The 20,212-nt window shown below is 35.4% G+C and overlaps 1 long non-coding RNA gene and 3 pseudogenes across 1 annotated transcript; 3 read left to right on the forward strand and 1 right to left on the reverse strand.

Annotated features, from left to right (window-relative positions):
* The first annotated feature begins 1,587 nt into the window (after positions 1-1,587).
* Positions 1,588-1,911, forward strand: LOC147920578 (putative F-box protein At3g24580 pseudogene; annotated as a pseudogene).
* A 950-nt stretch (positions 1,912-2,861) lies between these two features.
* Positions 2,862-3,687, forward strand: LOC147920579 (uncharacterized; annotated as a pseudogene).
* An 861-nt stretch (positions 3,688-4,548) lies between these two features.
* Positions 4,549-5,774, forward strand: LOC104766442 (uncharacterized). Its single transcript, XR_764030.3, has 3 exons — positions 4,549-4,706; positions 4,809-5,073; positions 5,379-5,774. It is a non-coding gene; the product is annotated as an uncharacterized LOC104766442 (long non-coding RNA).
* Positions 5,775-13,638: 7,864 nt separating this feature from the next.
* On the reverse strand, positions 13,639-15,563 carry LOC147920580 (uncharacterized; annotated as a pseudogene).
* Positions 15,564-20,212: the final 4,649 nt, after the last annotated feature.

Raw genomic sequence — 20,212 nt, forward strand, 5'->3', positions numbered from 1 at the left:
TCAGTTTATATATGTTAATTATAATATTTAAATAAATGTGAATCAAAATTCTTCTTACGTTAAGAATCAAAACTCACATATATTGGAAAACAAAATGAGAACCAAATTATTGTTTTCTATGTTTGCAAATGATTCATAGATAAAAGGTGTGATTAAATATATAATTTTGTTTCCATATTAATTTTCCTGTAATTTTTTTAGTTAGAATGAAATGTAAAAATTTTAGGAAACAAAATCTGAAGTAATGTTATTTTTGGAACTTCTTGAGGGGTTAATGTTATAAATAAAAATTTAAATAAGAAAAACTAAAAGAGCATAACACAAAATATACTTAAAAAATATTAATATAGATGAGCTACATACATTGTCCGCAAAATCAGAATTAACCTAGACATAACTCTCGGTTTGATAAGATTCATCATTTAATTAATGTGATTATGTGAAATTAATAAAACTTCCAGAGACTGGGAAATTTTTAAAGAGCTTGGCAACCAATCTTTTATATGCTTAGCATACACATCTCGCTGGAAACAATCTCCAGAAATCTACTATCATCAATGAGTTACACCTATAGATCATAACGTATATAAGAGAATTAATCCATGATAGCACACATATGCTTGTTACATCTCAATTCCCTCTGATCTCTCATATGTGTATTCATTCATTCCACCAAAAGATGGATTGATGAGATAGATTAGATTTTGCGAGAACTGGTTGTCTCTACATATAACCAAGCTTCACCTTAAAAGACATGTTGAAGCTCATCAAAATGAATTACAAGACTTATTTCTAACCTTTCCTTAGAGATTTCTTGTTTCTCAGAAACTATTTATAAAGGAGAAATATATATAAAAAAAAATTTAACCTCTCTTTACTTAAATGTATCGGTAAAAAGAAAATAAAAAAGAACGTTGTAATTGTTTATCACTTGGATGGAGCACTATCTTTAAGAAAAATAAGAAATTTGACAAGGATCTTAAAACAACAGACAAAACTAGTTCTAGTCAAACACATGAAAAGAGTTCTTATACTCTATTTAGCCAACACATAAACTGTTGCAGTGACTTACCCATCCACACAAAACTAGTTTCTATTCGGAGACGAAACCAGAAAGAAAGCTCTAAAAGTGTTGCAGTGACTTATCATCCACACAAGTCATCTACCAAAAAAACACAGAGCAATGATCAATGATCAAAGACAAATAAACAATAACATTTGTAATAATCAGTTAGGTACTTGGGTTGATATCAGATTGTACCTTGAGAGTACGTTATGGATTCGTTCTAGTGCTTCTCGATTAACGGAACTAATGGAATTGTCTTTGAGAGGGTGTGACCCTATTGAGTTCGAACTTTGATTCAAGCGACTTTTATTTTGCTAGTCGTGGATTAATATTTATTCCAATTTAGTACATAACTGGATTGGGTTTGTGGGATTTTAAGTCCAATTAACATGACCTGATTAAGCTTTCTGGGGTAGTTTTTGGTTCCGTCATCAAATCCTTTCCTTTCAAGGGTTTCTTCTTGCATCTATATAAGGTGCTTTTTTTGGTTTTTGATTTTGCGTTACATCGATCCTAGTTGAATGAAGAATATATCAAATCTTCCAAGGGATTTGTCGGAGGAGCTGCTCTGTAGAACTCCGTTGATATCTCTGGGAAGAATCCGATCTACATGCAAAAAATGGAACACTTTAACCAAAAGTAGGAGCTTTGCAAAGAAGTACCTTGGTGGTCAAGCAAAAGTAGCAGCAAGGGAAAGGGAGTTTATGGTGGTCATGTTGATAAATTTGAGGGTTTATCTCCACAACAATAACAACAACGTCGACTCAATTCTAAAGCGTGAAGGTGAACTTATTCGCTTAGGCGATGAAGTTGAGATATCAAAAATTGGATTGAAATTTCTTTGAAGTCTTATTTATTAAGAAAATCAATATTTAAGTAACTTCACTAAAATTTAGAAGCTAAAACAGAAAAAAAAAATGTTCTATATTTCTCAAGGATTTATATTTTGGTTTGAAAAATTTGAAAACTTAGTGTAATTCATCATAAATGTTCTATATTTCTGTGGATTGCTTATTTGCTTACTTGGAGCTAGGACAATTAGAAAACGAAAACAACAGGTATTTTGGTTTAGCTTCAGTGATTGTGATGCAAATATTTTGTTTGATGTGATGTGAATTTTGGCTAAAGCAATGCTTTTATGTAACCAGTTTTGCTAAGCATCTAGACTGCAAGTACAATGATCTCATTTTCGGGTTTATGTTCTTTTAGATTTCAGGTTAAGACATGTAACTATCTAAGAACCTGTTTCTTTTGTCTCTGGCATGATGTGGTCTTCTCGTATGAAAGAATAATAATATATATATGTCTTCTCCACCTGTGTTACAACAACGTGAAAGAGGTAGGATATAGATGTTTCCTTGAGATGTTTGCGTGCTTCTTTTTTGCTATCCATGAAATTTCAAAACTTATGCATAAAGCTGTTATGCATGTCTCTTTTCTCATGTACTCTCTAAGTAATTTAATATGGTGATGTTCTGTCATGATTTTTCGGGACTAGGAACGAGAGTATGGCGACAAAGCCGATCCTGAACCAAGGTTTACAGATGACACTTTCACCTATGAAGCAAGAGGTATATTATTGCTCGTTAATTCGTGATATGCGCATAAGTCAAACAAGTATTGAACATTTTAGCTTATTTTGCTTTAACACTTATAAGTGAGCTAACATAGCAATGGGGAACGGGTACATGCTTAATAAAATGAACATCACTATTCACTACCGATTCTTCAATTAGGGTTTTCATTTTCACAAATCTCTTTGCCTCTCGCTAAGATCTTTCATTATTCATTCATCATGTCTCTGTTTCTCAACCAGGGTTCGATGTTGTGCCAAGGCAAACCTGCGTTGATGAGATCCTCTCATTTTCTCTCTAATCGTTACTTATCTTCCTCACTGCAACTTCCTTGTAATCGTCTCTCATCTTCCCCTCATGTTACTAAAGGTCGCCACACTTGTTTGGCAAAGAAGAAGGTGCCTGTGGACGATCAATATGAAATTATGTGGCATCCTTACACTTGCTGGTTAGCTACTTTCAATCACGATGGAATCTTGGGTTTCATTCATTCTTGTTGGGAGTCAGGAGAACCAAAACACTTTTCGTCGCCTTCTTTGGTAACTTTACCTCGTTGCCAAACTCAAATTGTCACCAACGTGTCCTCATCTTCTCCACTTGATGAGGAGGACTATGTTGTGGCTGTCAAGTTTTTGGGGCCCCAAATAAGCTTTTTCAAGCCTGCTCAAAGTAACTCTGGGTGGACCAACGTTAGAATCGCAAACCCTTGCTTCTACTCGTCGCAAGTCATGTTTTCCAAGAAAGACAACATGCTTCGTATTCCTGGATCTGGAGGGCACGTCATCGGATCATGGGATCTCCACACACAAGCTAAAAACTCAGAGTTTGCGGTTCCGCAACCTTCCTGAGCGGACCAAGACCCAACGCCAGCTTCTGGAATCTTGCAGCACGAGTGTATTGTTGGTGGAGTTAGAATCAACCGATGAAACTTTCTTGGTCAAGTGGTTTAAGAAGGCCTCTGGAAAGAACATGAGAACAAAAGCTGTAATGGTGTTCAAGCTAGACCATAGAGGAAACGCTACTTACACTCAAGACATTGGACATTGAAAAGCTGTAATGGTCTGTAGCACTGTGCTAAAATCATTCCCTCACTTAGCAAAAACTTAAATTCACAACCTAAACTTAATATTTTTGTGTTAAACCATACGTACATGAGCTCTACCAGCGCTAAATTACAGTTAAACCCAGTGACATGAATGCCACGCGTCAGGGACTCAGGTGACAACGTTTTAGACTATTTTTTGTTGACTCGAGAACTATAAACCCCAGAAGACAACATCAAACGTCGTTATTGAACTATGACCAATTGAAAAAAACAATAAAACATCAAACATGTCGTCTCGTTTTTCTTCAAATTCTCGAAAACAGTAGTTTGGGTGTCACTTCTCCAACGACTGACGAATCCATCAAGCATGTTGTTAGTAGATAACGAGATAAGAGTTGAGGTAGACAATAGATGGTTTTTACAAAACATCACAAACCAGAAGCAATGACAAGCCAAACATAAAACACAGTTCCAAATTCTTAAAATGGGAGGAAATTGTAAAAAAATAATTATTTTTTATCGGTGTATGTGGTTTTATAGTTAGTAGGTTATTTAATTGGATTTGTTATATTTTGTTTTTTAATCATTTGGGAACCAAAAGGACATGTATTAAGCTGTATGTCATGTTTATGCTTATAAAGATAAGTGCTAAGCTACATGTCATACTAAAACTTATATAAGAGGACAAGTGTGAAGTTGCATTTTGTGTTTGAAGCAATGCTAGATACTTGTTCTCACACTTGTCACCACTGTCTTCATCTCTAGTATGGATGGTTGAGATTAAATTAGAAGACAAAACCCTTATGAGAAGTAAGATCCTCTTCCCTCCTATAAATAGATGGTTTGCCCCATCACAAATCATTACAAAAACAAAACAACACATAAAGAAAAGAGTTTATAGGAAAAAGGAGAGAAACCTTATCTTCCACCTAAAGATCATCTAAGAGTTTCTTTTCAAGTTTTCAAGCCATTGAAGAAGAAAAAACCATTCAATGAAGCATTATTTCTACAATGAGTGGAGGTATTACTTTAATCCTCTTTATGATTCTATTATGTGATTCTATTATGTGATTAATATAGTTGTTTAAGATCTAGGTGCTCATGTTAAAAGTATGTTTAACAGAAATAACAAGCTGTTTTAAACAAGTTTCCAATGACCTAAAACAAACGGCAATAAAAACACCAACGTTCCAAAGACCTAAATATCTGAGTTCATCATCTAGAAAAACCTGTTGATGGATAATTGAGTTTGGTTATACTTTGGAGGGCACATGCTGACTACATCTGTTGGATTGGCTTCTTACCCATTGTGGAAGAGATGGATTATTTTATGATGAAGTGAAGCAGTTCTTGGATTGGGGAGGGATCTAAGATTAACAATCTGAGAGGTAAGCCTTGTGACCTTTTCAATCAAAATTAGGGACAGAAGAAGATTTATTATTCAATTTTTTACTACACCTTACAAGGAGACAATTGTAGGTGATAATATTCGTTTTACCGTAATCGGTTTTGAGGATTTAGCTGGAACATTACATCTTGATTCTTTTCTTCTTGTTATAGATTTTGTGTGTATGAGGAAAGAAACAAAAGGAAACTATTTTGTAAATAAAAGACATGGATTGGTCTAAGCCAAAGTATTGGCACTGCATTCGTTTTTGATATTTTCTTGTCAATCGCTTTCTTCTCCCCATAGGGATAAAGCTGTGAGGTAAGCTAGAAGTGATATTTTCTTGTCAATCGCTTCATTATGGATAAGTATTACAAAGGTTCAAACTTTGAGATACTCTTGTTGTGTGGATACAAGAAAGCGGGTCTGCCCAAGACATTGTACAATGGTTTCTCCTTTTAACACGGATAATGTGGATTTTATTACTTGGTTGCTGCAACCTTTCTACTGTTCTTGTTAGGCTCTTATAGACTATGTTTTGTCATCTTCTTCACCTTGTGCTTCTTTTCTTCATCTTCTTCTCACTTAACTCCTTTCTCTTTGTTGAAGGTTAATCTCAACACTTAGCTCGGTTTGTTTTTGTATTGCAATTTCCCCATATGTTCAATACAAAAAGAATAAACACTTCGTCCTTTCTGTGAATTAATTTAGAGAGTACTAAGATAAGAGCCTGTGTTTATTTTAGAGAATAAACGAGATGTCGAGATCACACTTTATATAATAGGATAAGAGAGCCTTTGATCCGTAGATTATTGAAAGGATCCTAATCAATACAATAATCCTCTAGGATAAGAGAGCTTTTGATATGTGGATTATTAAAATATACTATTGTATAAAGTATAATCTCGTTTGCTATTAAAAAATATACTATTGTATAAAGTGTGATCTCGTTTGAAATATTACGTGCTGTTGTATACTATTTCAATAGCAAAGTGTGATTTTGTTAGCAAAGTAATCTTGTGGTATTTTTGATCTGTTATTAACATAAACTTTACAAAAAGTAATCGTGTCTTTTATTGACAAAAAGTTTACTTTTTTTGTGTTATAAAATATTCTAAAATCATCCAAAGGTTAATAACAAAGTTTTATATAATCACATTCATTTTCTTGTATTTTAAATATAAAACCCTTAAAAACTAATTGAATCTCCTAAAAACTCAATCAAATATTTCAAAATTCTAAAATATTAAAATCCTATCAAATCATACCAAATCCAAGTTCAATACTCTGTTTCTTCTTCTCTCAATATTATAACAAAACCTACCCCAAAACTGTTACATTAATTGTCTTTACCCCGCCTTATAAAACCCTGCATAATCTTCACGAAAGACACTTTTAAAGAATGTTTAGAAAAAGCAAATCTAAACTTAAAACAAAAACGTTTTGACCTTAATCAATTGTGACGATAGACTTGGTTGGCTAGCTCCTTCCCCGTGACCAGACTCACTAACACTTTTAGATTGCATCTTTGGCCTGTAAACCGGGAGCCCAACATTAGGACAACTTCTGGTGTTATGTCTTGCTAAACCACACCGTCCACAATGAACTTCCCTTTCTTCTCTTATAATCTTTGTCTTCTTCAGTGGAGGTTCTTCTACTCGCTTCTCTTTCTTCGAACACTCATTCTTTCCCTTTATTCTTTTTTTTTGCTTCTTTTTGGCACCTTGAGATGTTTCTCTTGGAGAGGCCTGAATCATACACTCATCTGACCTTCTCCAAAATTCATTCCATTAACTACATTGATTGGACCAATATATTGTTTGCGCCATGTAGATTTCAAATACCAGTTGGAGACATAGTCCTCAGGCTTAAACTTCTTATACAATATTACACGCAAGGCATGGCGGCAAGGATACTTGTCATACTTCACCTCCTACATGCACATATTCGAGCAATTATATCGACTTGATGACCCTTCTTGTGTTTAATGACTATTTCCAACATGAATTACTTGACAAAACTTTCGGTGTTTCTCCTCTTCCTTGATGGTCTTTGTGACACCCCGATTTCAGAGACTTGCGGAGAGGTTTAAAAGAATTGATTTGGCCACCTATGTCACCAAAGTGCACTTATCTTTTCGGTCAAGCGTCCTGAGAGAACTCCACAGTTAAGCGTGCTTATGCTGGAGTTTTCTGATGAAAAGATCATGTGGTGGTTTCTAGGGACGGTAACAAGTCTTTAAATCCTCCTAGACGTATCAAACAGGCAGTCAGATATGGATGGGCCCACATGCTTAGTGAGAGGTCGTGAGGCCCATTAAAGAAGGTAGGCCCATGGACTAGGATTAAAACTGGGGCCCACTAAGAGGTGGTGGTCAGGGAGTTACAAGTGGTATCAGAGCCAAACCCAGACGAGTGTGGAGACGAGTGGACTCGAACCGTCGGGGGTGAAGGTCTTGGTGCGCAACGTGGACGTTGCGAACTGTTAGTGGGGTGAATTGTGACACCCTGGTTTCAGAGACTTGCAGAGTGGTTTAAAATAATTGATTTGGCCATCTATGTCACCAAAGTGCACTTATCTTTTCCGTCAAGGGTCTTGAGAGAACTCCACAACAAACTCCACCTTTTGCTTCATTTGGTCCAACTCACAAAATCCCCTTTGTCTTGATTCTTTCCTGAGAAGAAAAACAAATCTTGTCTTCTCCTGTAAGTATCATGGTGGGGCGGGCTTGGACATCATTTTTTGTGTCCATGAAATATCGGGCCTAGCGGATTAGTCCATCACGGGTCGCGGGTTGGAGCGGGCTAACCCGTTGCGGATTGCGGGTTTGCGGGTCGACCCGTCAAAGTCTGAAACCTTTCTTTGAACTTTGAACCTTCTGTTTCACTTAGAGTTTGTAAAGGTTTTAGAATAAAACTTATAATCGAAAACCCTAAATTAAGAGTGTTTTCATTGTTTAACAAGGAAACTGAAAAGTCTTTTTATTTTTTACGACTTACGACTCAAACATAGAGGTGAGAATTTTCGTTTGTGAACTGTGAGTATCATTGGGGGCTTGGAAGCTGAAGCCATACACATCTGAACATATCTGTAATGGTAATGTTTCATACTTATCCCTGACCTTTGATTGCATTCTATTTTGAACTTTTAATTTTTCATTTTAGTGTTCTAAGTTGCAGGTTTATGCAGGTTTAGTGTTTTGAACTTTTGATTTTTCCGTTAAATGTGTTCTAAGTTGCAGGTTTATGTATCTTTGACCTTTAATTGCATTCTGTTTTGAACTTTTGATTTTTCAGGTTTTGTGTTCTAAGTTGCAGGTTTATGCAGGTTTAGTGTTTTGAACTTTTGGTTTTTCAGTTTAGTGTTCTAAGTTGAAGGTTTATGTATCCTTGACCTTTGATTGCATTCAGTTTTGAACTTTTGATTTTTCAGTTTTAGTGTTCTAACATTTGATTTTTCAGTTTAGTGTTCTAAGTTGCAGTTTTGTTCATGTATGATTGATAAACGATCTGTTCATGTTTCAAATTATGTTTTAGTAATAGAATTTTTTTATTTTTGTTTTGATAGGAGTCACAAGAGTCGCAAGACTCATATGAACAGAGATCAGTAGACCTGGAATCTCAGAGATTTATCAATGCTGCAAATGCTGAACATGAGAGCAGATCGTTTAACGGATCAAAAATATCTGCAAAGCAAAGAAAAAAAGTGAGTGCTGCACCAGAAGCATCTAAGAAGCAGAAACAGAAACAGAAAGTGAGTTATGAACCAGAAGCACCTAAAACTCAGAAAACTCAGAAAATAAAAGTCTTTGAGGTTGCTGATGATGATGATCTTGACGAAGATGCTAATGATGATGAGGGATGTATTAATGTTGATGAAGATGCTGACAAGGGAAGGTCATCAGAACCAAAAAAAAAAGAAAGCAGTACTCAGAAGTATGAGATCATTTCTCAGTGATAAAGAAGGTTAACAGCTTGGGTATTAGTGAAGAAAGAGTTGTGTGCAAATATTGCAAAAAGGATTATGTTTTGTTCTGCTGATAGGATTTCTTTGCCTTTCGCAAAGCAAATGTTGTTGTCAATGGAAAGTCATCTTTGGATATGTACTTAGATGAACCTGCATTAGAAATGAATGGTCTTGAGAGTTTGGATGTTCTAAAATATTGGAAAGATAACTCTTCACGGTTTGGAGAACTGGCTTCCATGGCATGTGATCTTCTTAGCATTCCTATCTCCACTGTAGCTTCAGAATCTTCTTTCAGTATTGGTACTAGTGTTCTTAACAAATATAGAAGCCGTCTTCTGCCTAAAAATGTTCAAGCACTTATATGCTGTCGCAATTGGCTAAAGGGTTTTGAATCTTATGAAGGAGGTATGTACATTATGTTTTAAAGGTTGTATTTAAAAGTTGTAAAAGCTTAAATTGTGTATTAACATTGTTACTTTGTAATAAATGTAGAAGAAGATGAAGTATATAATGGTGAAGATGAGACCGAAGCTGTTGTAGATGATGAAGATGTTGATGGAGAACAAGTTTGAGTTGTTGCAGGTTTTTGAGAGCTTGAGTCTGAGCTGTGTTGCAGGTTTTTGAGAGTTTGATTCGGAGTGTTGTTGCAGGTTTTTGAGAGTTTGTGTCGGAGTGTTGTTGCAGGTTTTTGAGAGCTTGAGTCTGAGCTATGTTGCAGGTTTTTGAGAGATTGAGTCTGAGCTGTGTCTCAAGTTTTTTAGAGTTTGTGTCGGAGTGTTGTTGCAGGTTTTTTAGACCGTGAGAGATTGAATGTTGTTGCTGGTTTTTTAGTTTGAGTTCAGTTCTATTTCAAGTTTGACTTTATGTATCAATACGTTTGAGTTTTGGATTTGATTCACTTATCAATGCTTTCATTTGATTTATGCAATGTTAGTGTGTTAGTCAATAAAAAACTCTTGAACTGAAATTTTTGAACTGAAATGTTTTCATCAGTCTTGAAGCAGACCGTAAACGGAGCAGAAAAAACAATCCAGAAAATTATGAAACTTGGTGACAACATCCAAACCAGTCATATGAAGCCACAGGAAGAAACAGATCGCGATTTAGGTTTTCGGTTAGCAAGTTATGATCAAATCCGTAAGACAGCTCTGAAACAAAACAGACCAGCAATCAGCCAACTTTGAGAGCGATTTACCATCAAAACACAAGGAATCATAAGGTGATCTTTATATCACTGGAAATATCTCGCTGCCAAGTTTCTAAAACATCTTTCAAAGCAAGAATCCGAGTTCTGTAGCCATAATAACTGAAGAATAAATTAGCTACCTATGAAAAAAAAACTGTTCTTGAAACCTGCAACCTTGTTTTCATCATTCTTTGATTTCTCTGCAACTATCAGCATTATCTTTATTCTTTAAGAGGAAAAACCATTTTTGATGGCATGATCAACAACAAAATTCACAATTTCTTCCTTTTGAACTTTTCTATGAAGCTCTTGGTTTCAATAGACAACGGTTACATGCTCTTGTTTATTGTGTGTTTCAAACTTTCTTTCAAATTAGAAATCCATGCCATGACACATACATCATACCAACTCCAAGATTTCCTATCAAAAGAAATACAAAGCTGCTAATTGCTGATCACACAAATCCAACATCAAAATGAACAAAAACTAAGAATGAAAACTAAAAACCAAGAATGTACACAATGCCCGCGGGCCGGACCGTTAACCCGCTGGATCTTGCGGGGCGGGTATGGACATATATATTCTACACGCGGTCCTAAACAAGCGGGTTCGCAGCGGTCCAAAAAAAGAATGTCCACGGCAGGGCGGGCTGGCCCGTTTGACACCTCTACTCTTGTAGAACATGCAACATCCAATGATCTTTATCTTCGTCCACCTTAGGAATTTTCAATTTCATCTTCAGAAACTTCAAGAGATTCACGGCTCTCCCTCAAGCTTCCTTCTCTTGATGACTGTAATCCCACTTGTAGATGAACTCTGACCACTGAATCCGACATCTGAAGAAACCCTTATAACCTTGATTCATTGATAATCAATACAGAATACAACCAACATTGACTGTTCTTTTGTGTCCTCCAATGCCATCCTCTAACATTGCTCTGAAATTCCCAACACCTATCGAATCTTTAGACTCTCTTATGACTGTCACTATATTCAAATTTTCTGAAATTTCACTCTGTGAAGCTATACAGCTTCACCCTTGTTCTTGACAGCTTCTCTGAATCGCTTACGATGCTCTTCAGCTTTCCCGAGAAGTTCGTGTAACTCCTTACACGAATCATCTTCTTCAACCTTGTTTCTCCTGTCTTAGAAACATTCATGAAGACCTTTACTTGATTCTCCTGTTCCTCACAACAGTTCTACCTAGAACCAGAACTTCTGATTCACCCACAGGTAACACCTGACTTGCTTGTGGAACTTTGATCTTGAAAACCTTTAGAACAAGTAAAGCTTTTCCATGGAAACCTCTCAGCACAAATCATCACAACTTTTTCCATGGCTTCTGATAAGTACCACATACCTTATCATGATTTTATATCATTTGTATCTGTTTGCAACCTGATTCACTTGGTCGACCTTTGATTTCTCTCATGTGCACTGTGCTTGAACCAATTTTCCTTGAATCCCATGCAGAACACATGAATCATACATGCTTCAAACCTGAAACAATCTCTGATTCATCATGTAAACAATCTCAACTCAACGCATTACTCCTGAGATTGAGTTTACATCCCATCTATTTAACCATCTGCTTATGAACCCAACCTGTATGATCTGACAATACAAACTCTTGCTCAACCTCATGTTAAAACGGATGTTCAACCAACAGCTTTTGAACTTCTGCTAGTCTCCCTTTAACAGCCTTTAGTACTTCACTCTAGAATCCTTGAAGCCACACTTACTGCAACATAACCCTGCAATAGTTCTTCACAATTGCAGACCTTACCAAGAAGAAACTTGGTACCAGCATCATACATTTTCTCACCATTCATCAATACAACTTGACATGTCTTCACCATTGATGAATCCTCACTTAACCTCCATGTAAATGACTTTCCTGAGAAACTTAATGATGCTACTAGACCCACTAGTCTTCTACTAGTCTTGTCTATCATAACCTGCATCTTTAACCAACAGAGATCTACTTGAATCTTCTCCTTATACTCTCAAGCTTCCTTATTAAGTGTTATTTACAGAAAACTTAAACTTCATACAAGTGATACCTTCAGAAGATTCATCCACCAGATCACCTCTGTAAATGCAAACAGACAAACCAGAACTTTTCTGTTTCTGATTCTCTTCTCAATGCAAAACCTAACCCCAGTCACCTCGCGCTAGCCTTGTAGATTCTTGCACTTACTTGCAAACTCTTGCACAGTCCTGCAACGTCTACAAAAGTCTTATAGAGATTTTAAGTCACATTGAAGAGCAAACTTCACATTGACAAAAAAAATCTCACTGACTGCAACTTTGACTCTTGGTACTCTTTGCATTCTCATTCTCTAAAACCTACCTAGATTATAGTCCTTTCAAATCTCTGACAACCTGATCCATTCTTGAGACTTAACCATTCACCCAACACCTCTCAATTCTGACCACTTCAACAGAAATTGCTTGGTCCATCTTCATACTCATATGAATCTTTGACACAACTTGTTGACCTAACAACCCTCTTACACACATATTCACCTCTGAAGGCGTCGCTTAGTAAATCTGTGACTCATATAGTTGTACCTTCAACCAATTCCCGAACACCACTACACAGACTTTCAACAACCGAAAACTGACTTTTCAATAGTTGAAGACGTCTACATCCTTGTGTTCTCCTAGTGTCTAGATTCCCTATACTAAAACAGTTTTGAGTATTCAGAAGCTTCAAAACAGAACATCACAATTACCTTGTGATCGCAGCTGAACTGAATTCATGTTTTGACAAGTTTGAGTCTTTTGGATGATGCTTCGATTCACCTTTCATAGCCATGAACCTTAATCAAACACTACAGATAAATCTACCTTAAACCAACCCCATAATTGATTTAACCTTCGAACAAGAACACTTCAAGATCATGAGTCTTCTACAACAGTCTCTAGATCCTCCTTGTATGTTTACAACGCCATGCCCGAGTTTGTGAAATCTTGAGCCTAAGCTCTGATACCACTTGTTGAGAATCACAGACCCCGATTCACCTCTGTAGTGAACCGCATAACGCGACTCTGCCCCTACTCGTCTACTTCACAGATTAGTTTGAATATCATAAACATAACACAGAGATTTAACGAGTTCCTCTCATGCAGAGGGTACATCTCGTGTGGGAACCTTCTCCCACAAACATCCACCATCAATTAACCAATGTTTACACTAGTGTTTCATATACAAGCTTAGAGAGTAACTACAAAGAAACCTAAAGTAGAAAACACATAATAGATCTAGCTTTTCTTCTTCCCCTCTCTCTGTTTCTGGTTCAGCTCACCCCTCCTTGTATCAACCTTGAAACACCTCCATAACCCCAAAGAAGCAGCTCCACCTTCGTCTCTCATCAGATTGTCCTGAAAACACCTTAAACTTAGACAAGGTTATATTCGGCTCTCAGCCCTTCGACCCCAGCCAATATTCTGCTCCTTTATCATGGTTTTGCGCACATCTTCAAGCTCCATGTACGACGCCCTGCGCATGCTTTCTGCACTGCGCCCTGCATCTATGCGTTTGCCCTGCACAGCGCCCTGCGCTGTGCCCTACAGCCGCCGCCAACGTACCACCAGCCTCTTCTATGCGTGCTCTTCGGCTTACTACAACTAGTCTATTTCTTCAACCCTAGTTTCCCTTTTATAGTGAAACCCTAGAGCTTATTGCGGTTTACTCTTGCAGATTACACAACACAGATCATGTATGGGCTACACATCAATATAGGCCCAGTTCATGCTTCATACCAAATAAGCTCATATGAAGCAAACATTTACAATAAGTGGCTTTGTAGATTTTTCGAATAAGTTAAAGATTCACAATGTGGGATCGAGATGAAAGATCGAGTCTACTATTTGATAGTGCATAAAAGACAAATACTTGCACATTCCAAATAAAAGCATTGCACATTCCAAATAAAAGCATCTCAATTGAAATGAATGATATTACAATGGTAATGCATTTGAGGTTTGAAAGATATTTTAAAAGAGAAGATAGACTCGGAATAAATTCAATATTTCAAAATAGCGAAATCTAACTAAAGAATGGGGGGAGCTAGCCAGATTGAGAGTAAAGAACTCGTCGGCATCAAATATTTCGACATGGTTAGGCGTCAGGATGTAGATATTAAAACAAGCAGGTTCACATGAAAGTTTAGTGTCAGAGAGTAAAATGCTGAATTCTCCAATGTCTTGAGTGTAAATAGTGTTTCCTTTGTCTTCTAGTTTAAAAACCATTACAACTTTTGTAATCAAGATATTTATAGAGCTCTTCTTGTACCATCTAACCAAGAAAGTTTCATCGGTTGATTGTGACTCCAACAAGAATTCGCTTGTGCAGCAAGATTCCAGAAGGTCGCATTGTGTATTGGTCAGCTTGGGAAGGTTTCAGAACCGCAACCTCTGAATCTTGGGTGGTGTTTGCTTGTATGTGTGGAGATCCCATGATCTGATGATGTGGCCTCCAAATCGGGGAATACGGAACGTGCCATCTTTCTTGGAAACATGACTTTGGAGGTGTAGAAGCAAGGGTATGCGATTCTGACATTGGTCCACTCAGAGTTACTTTGAGCGGGTTTGATAAAACTGAGTTGAGGCCCCAAAAATTTGACAGCCACGACAGTGTCCTCCTCCTCAGGAGAAGGTGAGGACATAACCACGTTGGTGACAATCTGAGTTTGGCAATGAGGCAAAGTTACAAAAGAAGGCAACAAAAAGTGTTTCGGTTCTCCTTTGTAAGTAGTGAAATGCACAATTTCGTAGCCGTTGTAAGTAGCTACTCAGCCATTGAAAACTACTCGCCATTCTTGTTGGTCGATAATTGAGTTTGGTCAACAGTTGCAACGTTTCAGTCTAAAGTTGCAGTTTGTGATGTTTCACTAAAGAGACATCAAGTATGAAGAGACACAAGTCGCTGTGTTATCTTGTCTATTTGTTAACTATATAAACTAATTTTGTCTTGATTGTAAATAACAAGTTTCATATAAATCAATATTTCAGTATTCATTCTCTTGTCTTCTCCAAAGAGAAGAGACAAAGTATCTTGCTCTGTTTTTTTTATCTTCTTCTTTTCAATATTCTAACAATTCTTTCCTTTTCATCTTCCTACTTGAAACTCACGATTCCATCGTCCTTCTTCGCTAAATAAGTGCGGCTACCATTAGTAACATTCCTAACCTTCAGTCCACAATTGTTGATGGAACAAGGAGGGGTTTGCAGTGAGCAAGATTAGAAGCCACTAGAGAGAGAGAAAGAGAGGATCTCATCGACGCAGGTTTGCCTAGGTACAAAATCGAAGCCTGGTTGAGAAACAGAGACATGATGAATGAATAATGAAAGATCTTAGCGAAAGGCAAAGAGATTTTGGAAAAAGAAAACCCTAATTGAAGAATCGGTAGTGATGTTCACCTTTCGCTACTATTATTATTTATTTAATTACAAAGAAAATGGACTACTTGCTCACCAAGTTTTCTGACATGCGATGGCCATTTGTCAGTAAACCCATTAAAAATATTGGGCTTTCTATCCAATAACCAGCTCAATTTTTTTTGTCAATCCTTTGGCTAGTAAGGAACTTGTGAATCTGAGATTATTTTTAGATTTTACTTGTTGATCAACTTGTCAAGTGAATCATAGCTTGTAGGTTTTTTTGTTTAGCATTGAATTTGTGTGTATCTTTTATTGAATTTGAATCAATGAACTCTTATGAGTTGTATGTTTGTATGTTTGTTTTTCAATCTATTTAAACTGGAAAATATCTTCTTCTGATGTCACCACTCCGTACCAATCAATGAAACCTAGTGAATTTTAGGAAGTTTTAGATCTCTGATTCTACTGCCAAGTCTTTCTTTAGTGTGTATGTTGAGTGTAGATTACTTGGCGAGTAGCCCCCACAATATAGAAAGAAAATTGGCAAATCTTTTGCTTTCTCTGTTTCATTGGAAACAGAACAGTTAGTTATATTAAGATATATACTTTTCGTCATCTTACTGTTACACTATAGTTTGCTTGTTTCGTGAAGGATGAAAAATAAAATTGGCAGCCTCTCTCTAAAGCATTCTAGCTGAAAGAGTAAAAAAAAAGAAATGTTAAGTATCATGGACTCCTAGTTCAAAACCATGTTCTCTATCTCTGGAATCAAGACACTTTGCATAAGCCTTGAAGATCATATTCAACACATAAGTATTTTGAATCACATCGTTCGACTTCATCTGCTTAGTGAGCGATCTAACAACGTGAAGATACATGTAACACACATTCAATTTGTTTAATCTCTTCAGCAATGAGCTTAGAAGCAAAGTATAAGTCTCAAGATCAGGTTTCGAGTTATCCGAACGAATCATCTTGTTATAAACATCGAAAGTGTAAGTGTATTTGGGATAGCTCAAGTTGAATATGAAGTTCAGGGAGTTGTATAAAATATGTCTACACAAACTTCTGCCTCGGCACATGCATCTGATGTATGCACAAGCCTCTGTCCTACAAAAGAACATCAGAAGCCTGTTGATTTTGTCTATATGTCTCAGTTTTGAAGATTTTTGAAAATATACTTAAGGCACGTTTTGGGATATTACTTGGAGGTAAAACACAAAGAAAAAGGAAGCTTGAAGATATTTAGAAGAATTTATGGGAATAGGAAATATTCGTTTAATAAAGAATAAAGTTAAATGGAATATTTTCTCTTGATTTTAGGAAAATTGTTAGCATTGTGAGAGGCACAAAATCCCTTAAATATAGACGGTCTAGGACTTAGAAAGTTAGCCCTCTAAAACGTGAAAAATAGAGGAAAAATCTTGTAAGCCTTTTACCATCTTTGGGGAGAAAATGGTGAGGGTTTTATTTCTAAGTGAGAGTCTTGGGTGTAGATCATTGTTGTTGATCTTAGGGATTTCTTAGTGGGTTGGAAATAGATTGGGAACAAGGTAAGAGAAGATCTTAGGTTTGTGTAAGTCTAATATTGAGCACTAACTGTAATTGTGCTCAAGAAGTATTTGCAACAAAGTTTGAGGATGTAGGCATTTAGTGAACATCGTTAAAATTTTTGTCTCTCTTGTATCTTCTACACTAACAGAAAGCTCTATTGAAGAGAAACTTATGTCCACAGCAGAATCTGATGATGCAACTGTAGAGAGGAACACACGTTTCACAATCGCCGGCAACAGCTACTACTTCACGTTGTAATCAAAGCTCATTCTTCGCTTTTCCTTCGCTGGCTGGTTCCCCGTTCACAGCAACAAGCTCAGTGTCGAATATTAGTGTCGCACCAACTGCAATTCCCCATTCATTAAACATTGAATGGGGAATATTAGTGTCCCTAAAACAAATGCTGCTAGAATAGGAAATTTACACAACACGACAACTACTCTCATTATTCGACTCCCTATTTCTTGGTTCTGATGCACTAACGGTACACATGCATTATTGGGTTATAGATCGTTTAACAAGGTGCAGCGTTTTTCATCTCTCTAGCCTTCTATCTTACCCGGATCCACCATCATACGAATAAATCTTTTGCGACTCGGTCACTAATCTAGTCCGAATTTTAATCGTTTAACATATCTACTTTTCCATGATTCAATACACATAATAGATTAAGTAAAATAAGATTATTTAGTTTTTGTAATCATAACGTGATCATCCTCTACACCTCTTGTTCTCCATGCCTACTCCTTTATCTAGGATTGCAATTTGCAAAGTGTCATGGTCTATACAGACTACTGCTTATGCATTGGGTATCATATCATGAATAGAGAGAACAAGAATATACGGATTTTTCCGGTTGCTCACAATACGTGTATTAGTGTATAATCACGTAAAAGGAAAATCGAGTTCTTGGAATTAAATAGTATACACACATCATAAGATGGAATTAAATAACCAAAGTCTTTCAGTTTAAATTAACACCAAAATAAAAAGAGTAAGTGTATATCCTCTGTGTAAATAGAATTCTTATTATAATACAAAATTTTGAGAGATTTTTGTTATAACAAGATGGTTTAGGGAATTGCTCTCTTATTATTCTATATTCTATAGGATACAACATATATATAGGGATACAATATTAGAGTTTAGAGTGTATACTAATAGACCGATAATGGACATCCATACAACAATATAATCATTTATAACAAGATTGTGTTAGTGTATGCAACAATTAATATTATCTAAAAAAAATAGATTGGAGCTAGATTTTTTTTTATTTTCCCGGTTAAGTTTTCATGTAAACTAGGTGCTTCCCCACACAACGCGTGGGTTGTGGTGTAGTTGGCACTTTCTTATTTTTTTTTTATCTTTTTTGTTTTCTCTTTTGTATTATTTCGTTTTAATTAGGCATATACGGGTTTCGCAATCACTGGTATTTATACACTATATCTTTATGTCTTTTCGTTTAGATGTGTACAATTGTGGCGTTTATTTTTTATGAATTATGAGGATGTTGTTTTTTGCTTTTGAAGATCCAATCTTATCATTGACTGATATTGTTCCCAATACATTTATTGTATTTTAGATTTTCTAATTAATTGCTTATGTAAACCCTTCATACGTTGATGTTGCAATAATAAGTTATTTTTTAAAAATAATTATCTTACGTGTAAGTGATTATGTTTGTATGCCCATGTTTTGGTCTAATATCAATAAGATCGTTTCTGTTTTTCTTTAGTTTTCTTTGAAACCAATTTTGAGTTAAGCAAATAATGGGTCGAATTATGGTGTTAATAAGTAATATAAATTCTTATGTTATACAGTGCATATATGTGACTATAAGTTTAGCTAACTAAAAAATTCTGTAATATTTAAATATAATCTTGAACATATATATATATATATATATATATATATTTTATTTGTGGGAGGAATGTATGAAATTATAGGATAGAAGTTATTTTTGAGTTAAATGACCTTTTATGCCTTTAACGTGAGTTAAATATTAATAAATTTTTATATTTGTCTTGACTTTTTTAAAAAGGAATACCAAGTGTTTCCTTCCAAATTTGAAGTGACATAGTATTTTAGTTTTCTTATATGAATTTATGAACTTCAATGTAAAGGTTTTTCAAAGTAATAATTACACTCACACTGATGGAATTATAAAATTTGGAGAAATGTTTATTTCGATTAATCATCTGCTCTTTTACATATATTAAATAAGTATGTTGTTGTTCCTACAAATAGGACAACATATATTATAGTTTAACCATGGAGTTAAGCAATGGAAATGGAACTTGTGATTGCAAGACAAAATGCTTATATATATTATGTTACACATTGATCGTTTAAAAATGAATAGGAACATCTAATTCTCAAATAAAGTTGATTTTTTTTGTTAAAACCAACATATGTGAATTTAAATTTAACTATGCAAATTTAAAAAATAAATATGAATAGATTAGAAAGGCAAGAAATATAAAAGAAATAATTTATTTTTATATAAATAAAATAAAAATTGAAAACAATGTTAAATATATATAATACTTTCTAAATTAAAATATAGAATCAAACTAGCTTCCATCGCCGATCAATCCTGGTTTTTGGGTTTTAGCAGAGCAACGACAATTAGAGAGAGGAGGAGGAAGAAGAGAGATAACCGGTGTTAATTCTTGGTATGACATCGTTAACAGAAAACCGAAATTTTTTATATTAAAAATTAATAATTAATTAGATAATCGGGGTAATACTAGAATTTTGATTTTGTTGAAAAATCGCTGATATAAAAATAATAATATTTATTGTTTTGGATTTTAAATGACAAGTTTTTATTATTTGATGTATTTTTATTCTAATCCAAAATAATTGGGTATTACATATGCAAACAAAAATTTTTGGAATTTTTTTTTGGCATTTTTAGTCAAAAAAAAATAATCCCGAGAAGATGCGAGGAAAGATTCCGTAGAAAAAGAGGAAAGGTCTAGATACCAGAAAGAGATAAATAAAGTAATATACGTTTGGGAATTATTTCACACATAAGCTT

The sequence above is a fragment of the Camelina sativa genome, chromosome 19, assembly GCF_030686135.1.
Source record: "Camelina sativa cultivar CO46 ecotype springtype chromosome 19, ASM3068613v1".
NCBI lineage: Eukaryota > Viridiplantae > Streptophyta > Magnoliopsida > Brassicales > Brassicaceae > Camelina > Camelina sativa.